The sequence below is a fragment of the Carya illinoinensis genome, chromosome 15, assembly GCF_018687715.1.
Source record: "Carya illinoinensis cultivar Pawnee chromosome 15, C.illinoinensisPawnee_v1, whole genome shotgun sequence".
Lineage (NCBI taxonomy): Eukaryota > Viridiplantae > Streptophyta > Magnoliopsida > Fagales > Juglandaceae > Carya > Carya illinoinensis.
The window spans coordinates 31,374,536-31,380,535 of record NC_056766.1 but is presented as its reverse complement, the minus strand read 5'-3'; positions in this window follow the sequence as shown (position 1 = coordinate 31,380,535).

Genomic DNA, 6,000 nt, shown 5'->3' with positions numbered 1-6,000 from the left:
ACAAGCCAGAAACTTCATTGAATTAAGGTTGGTATAGCATATTAAAACCATTAAGTATGAAATACCTTTTTTGATTTATTTATTAAAACCATTAAGTATAATTTTTGAATTCTAGGACTGAACTAATATGTAGAAGATAACATTTATGTTTTCATATACTTATTTCCTCTAAATTTGTTTGAGGGGGAAACAATACTACGTTGCATTAAGGCTTCGCTGCACATACAAGTTTGGGTAGGATTTGCTTTCTCCTAGCTCGACCAATTTATCATGCAATCCCATCTTCAAGCTGGAGGCATGAGGAGCACTATTAATTATCAATGTATATAATTTAGATCGATAAGTTATTCCTTTGTAAATAACATGCTCATAATGTAAGGGTTAGTCTACCCAGAAGTAATTAAAACTGGCAGATAATTGATCTTTTTTTGAACCTTGTCTGTGACTTTGAGATTATTTTGTGGAATGGACCTAACGTTTATTACAATGATATTAACTCATACACACATAGGTGACGTAGCGGAACCCAGTTCTAGAGGCGGAGGGAGACTCCGTGGTATTCGTGCAAGGCGCCACAACCGACCACGAGGAGCAAAAATCTCCTCATATCATAGCCTTGAGAAGTGTAATCAATCCTCCTCGAATGACTCCACACAGCCCCCAAGTCCCCCACCATCCACCAATCCAATTCCCACACCAGCGCCTATTCGAGAACCCTCACCAATGCAGGAACAATCACCTCCTAGAGAAGACGCAAGATTGGAATACTCCAATATACCACAAACAAGTGTGTGTTTTTCCAATATATATTGAATGCGTTGACCTATTTATATGTGTTTGTAAGTGTAAAGATACTTTATAATTACATACACTAATCTAGTGAATTTTGAAATATAGTTGCGAACGCCCCCACAAAGCTCGTAGTAACGTAGCAACAGAGAAAATGAACTCGTGGGCCCGCTCGATGCATTGAGTTTGAGAAGGTGAGGAAGTACTAGAAAGTGCTTTTAAATATAAACAATGGTGAGACTGCCCCGTGTTGTGAACACGCTTCTATGTTCACGACACGAGTATCATGGATTGTTAAACAATATTGTGACGTGAGTTATGCGCGATGGACTGATGTCCCACAAGCCATGAAAGAGGAGCTCATTGATCATGTTCGGGTAAGTTATTGGGTTAGTTAATTTCGATTGATGAGTTGGAAGTGGTTTATGTAGTATAACCGTCACATTAATACTAGTTCACTCTGAATTGTAGTCTGACTTCGTGTTCGACTGGGAACACGAAAACCACCGATTGACAGTGACAAAGGCACTTCATAAGTGCTCCAACTCCTTTCATCACGACTTGCACAAGATTTATCAATCCTTGGAAGTCATGAAGAAGCGTTAGCTAATGGGACAAGCTTGGTGGACCCCTTTATATGGGTCAAGTTGTGTGGCAGGTAGGGCAGCGATGCCTTTAAGATATATGTGCTCTTTCTCAAATTAATTAATAAATCCTTCCATTTAATATGTCTAAATATAGTCGAGGCAAATCCGGTTGTTCAACATAGCTAACATTGGGTGTGCATGGCAGAAAATTTCATCTCAAAATCGGGAGAACCGAAAGAAGCAGGCAATTAATCACACATTAGGACGTAAATCATTCGTCCAAATACTTGAGCAAAATGTATGAGAATGCCTCCCAATTTCTTTTCATTTCAATAGACTTGTCCAAATTTTGAACTCATAAGCCACAATAAATATTGTCCTCTACACGTGAATTCATTTTCCATATGTTTTTGTGATATTATTACCACACTGTTGGGTAGTGGTTAATTTCAATGATCTTGAGCTTAAAATGCACATGTCAACCACAATAAACTTTTTCAACCGGGAAAAAAATATTCTTATACTTATTGCTCACACATGTAGAGCGCTAAGAATGGAAATTTGGTTGACTTCTATAAGGAGACGCGCTGGTCGAAGAAGAAGAATAAGTTTGTGACAGATGCTACAGAAGATGAAGATAATTACGTGAGTAGTACACTTACAGTCCTTGTGATTTATGTTTCTTTCTGATAATAATAAATGCATACATAGCACATGCCTAGATTGTTAATAATCGTTGTTTTGTCATTGTGCAGAAGGAGATGCAAGGTAGGTTGGATGGCCTAGAACCAGAGCAACGTAATGATGAGGCAACAACGACTGTCTTTAGGGAGGTCCTTGGCCATCGACTTGGATATGCTCGAGGACTCGGGGAGATGGTCATCCTCGAGTCAAGTAGACAATGTGACCAGCTTAAGATGCAATGCTACCTGTCTGAGATTGAAGGACACAAAAAAGATGTTGAACAACATAAGAAAGATGCTGAAGAGTATAAGAGTCAGCTGGATGAAATGAGATCAGAGATGCGGGCTCTTAGGGAGCATTAGATTCAGACTGACAGAATGCTTCAGGCTTTCTTTAAGGATCATCCGTCATTCACTGAGTCATATCGACAGACTCAATGTAACGATTCCCCCGACCCATAAGGGGGGGTCCTATGTTTTTTGTACTGGATTGGGTGGTTTTTTGTTAGTCAATATGACAACTGGGCAATATATATATATATATATTACTATATCTATATAAATATATCTATATCAACACCGGGGAGATGAATCTGTTTTGGGTGGCCTCTTTTTTAAAATTTTTTGAGCATATCTTTAGACTCCATACCTGAACCATTCCCGTATTACAATTTTAACGTTATCTAGTGTCCATGTCCCGGCGAGTCACAAGTAGGAGGCAATTAAGATTGTCGCGAAAGTAAGGAGTACAGTTCAAACTCAGTGTAAGTTCCTTATAGCTGGAAAATATTTTCTCACCCAACTTAAAGTACTAATTAGTAGTGCCATACCTTATGCTTGCTAACATTGATATAACACGTTATGTACTTGCTTTGAAAGGCATTTGCTTGAAGAAGACATTGGACCATTGAGCGTTGTCAAGAACTGCAAAACCTTGAGAAGCAGCTTGAAGGAGCTTTGCAACTAGCTCAACATTCACAGCTTGGAGAAGGTCTATCTCTCTCTCTCTCTCTCTCTCTCTCTCTCTCTCTCTCTCTCTCTCTCTCTCTCAACAATGCAATGAACATTCATTTTGCCAACAATATATATTAAGGTAAGCAAAACTTGGTCAAAGTAAATGAGAAATTAAAGAGGAGCATCTTGTTTTCTCCAATCACACATGAAGTTTGTTTTTTCCATTTTGATGGAGTTCTATGATGGCTGCTTGAGTTGCCTACAATGCCTCATTGCATAGACACCCAAGGTCTTGTCCTCAATACTTTACTGCCATATTTGAATGAATGAGTTCTTTTATGGATCAAATATGTGAAGCCCAAGAAGACCTTTTAAGAAAAAGTTGTGAAAAATATAGTCGTTACCATTAGAACTGGTCATTTCATCCTTAGTTTATATATCTCGGTTCTTTCCCCAACTAGCTAATGTGTTTACGTAGTGTCTCTAGTGTGGAACTGTAGAGTTTACAAAGGAAGAAGTTGAGGCATTGCTGAATGTAAAGTTTAAGGATTTGCCAGTTTGATTTTAAGGTATGATTTCTGTCCATGAATTTAAAACTTGTTTTAGACGCAAAGTTTGTGGGTTTCTTCTCTGAGCTTCGATATGGTTTTGTTTTGTTGCTATGCTTGGCAGGGGAAATTGGAACAAATGACTGAGCATATTAAGAGGCTCAAACTTTGCATCAAATGGTTCCAACAAACTGAAGAAAACCATGTTCTTCAGTTTGGAAAAACTTCAAAGTGTGATGGAATCTGTTGAAAAAAGGTGCATGGATACTGGTAATGTATTATGTTTATCCAGGGTAAATGGGGAAAAACCAAAAGTTTTTTTTCATTAGAAGGTTGTGCTTGTCCCTGTGTGTGCATCCACACTTGAACATATTTATATGACTTCTAAAGCATTTAATACTCACTGCATGATTCATATTTTGTGGTACTATCCTGTCTAGATTTTGTGAAGCATTAGAATTGAACAACTGATAAGCAGCATTAGTTGCATGAAAATCTGAATAAAGTTACTTAGTTTGGTTAGAACTATTTTGGTTATAATGAACCTTCTGTGTACAGTGATGGACTTGGAGAGAATGGTGATAATTTTTTTCAATTAAACATAACCATTTCAGTCAGAAAGAAATAATTTCATTTAAAACGATAAAAATCCCCTTCATTTGATGGACGTGTTGTTTCTTGTGCAATAAAATATCTGTGACATTAGAGTTGTTAAAAGGAAATTGTTTTTTAATGAGACTCATTTCTATTTTCTTAGCGGTTGAGATGAAAAGCAAGGCGGAGGAGTTCAATCTTCCATTTCAGACTTGAAAAAAACTGAATCTTCTTTGAAGGAGAGAGTTGCAAAGGAAGAATCAGATAAGTTGGTAAGCATTTTTGTAATTGGATTTTGTGTGAACGGCTGATACCTTTATGTTTCTAGCTCTCATTTCTTGTGGTCTTATGACTAGGATGCGATTGAATGCCATAGAAAAGGAAAAGAAGCAAGGGTTGAGGGTGAGAAGTTGCAAGCTCTTCTTTCATCAGACCTTGAAAAAACTCGGCAGGAGAAATCAGTTGCTGAACAGAAGGTAAACTCCTTGCTGTCATTTCTGTGCACCCCTGGGATTACTAAATAGCTTTGTTATTGGACACCCGGTGACAAAAAAAAAAAAAAAAAAAAGAATTTGCTGAATAATGAACCCCTTAGACTCAATGGTTGCTAAGGGGTTAAAGTTTGGTTGAACTATCCAATTACATCACTTATGATGCTTTCTCCATTAGAATTTGTTGGATCTGCAGGCAGCCTCCTTTGAGGATATGTATAAGCGAGCACAAGAGTACAATGTGAGTTTACAACAGCACATCAGCAAGCTTCAAAAAGATAATGAAACACATACCGAGTCACTCAAAAGAGTTGAAATGGAGAAATTGACTATTGTGGAAAACCTTAGCAATTTAAGGTGCCACAACAAGGCATTACAAGATCAATTAACTTCATTCAAAATGATGTGTCTTATGGGAAGTATTAATTTATATGTTTATTTTTCCCACCGGTTTTCCCATACTGAATTTAATGATATTCACAGAGTTCAACAAACTATTTTAGAGAGGTTTATTGTTTTTTTTTTTTTCCTTCTTTTTTTCCCCAGCAGATTAAGAAGTTAGAGTGTGTTGTTTATGATTTGTTTTAATATCAATGAATGATTAGATACTGGCATTACAAGTTGGGCTTATTTTCTATTTATCTCAATTTTTAAAATCCATGTGTTATCCCCTGCTTGATTAGGGAAATACTGTGGTAAATTTTGCAAAAAGAGTGGTTAGTAGATGAACTGCAAAGGCCTGAAAAAGGCAGTAGCTGTGATTGGAATTTGGGCATTGTTTATACTTATCACAATATCACAGTTGAATATTCTTGAATTTCAATTGATTAGGTAGCCGTGTGAAAACCACAATTTACACCTCAATGATTCTTTGACACGGATGATGTTTCTAAGTTCTTCTCATTTCCTGACGTTGTGATGGTTGTTTTAAGATCCTTGCAGATGCGTCACCCAATTTTCAAAGTCTTGTTCAGTTGCCTCTCATCTTTGATTGTAAGTGGGTATTTTGCATGTCTCACTTTAGTTTTTATGGTTTTACTTCTGATCTTTGATAAGCTTTTTAAAGCCCCAATGAGCTAGAAACATACTTGTTTTGTTGAAAATGACTGTTCTTTCTGCTCTTGTTGGCTGGGCTGCTCCAAATGTTGTAAGAGTCACACTTTCCTTCTAAAAATAACTAGTCCTTGTATATTGATTTCTTTATGCTTGAAGAAGCAGTTCCGATCTCTGATAAGTGTTTTTTTTATACTTGTAATATTAATTGTTTTGTGTCATATGCTGAATGTCAAACAATATTAGATAATTAGTTAGTTTCGCATATGTTATGTTTGCTTGGAAATTGTATATTTTGGAA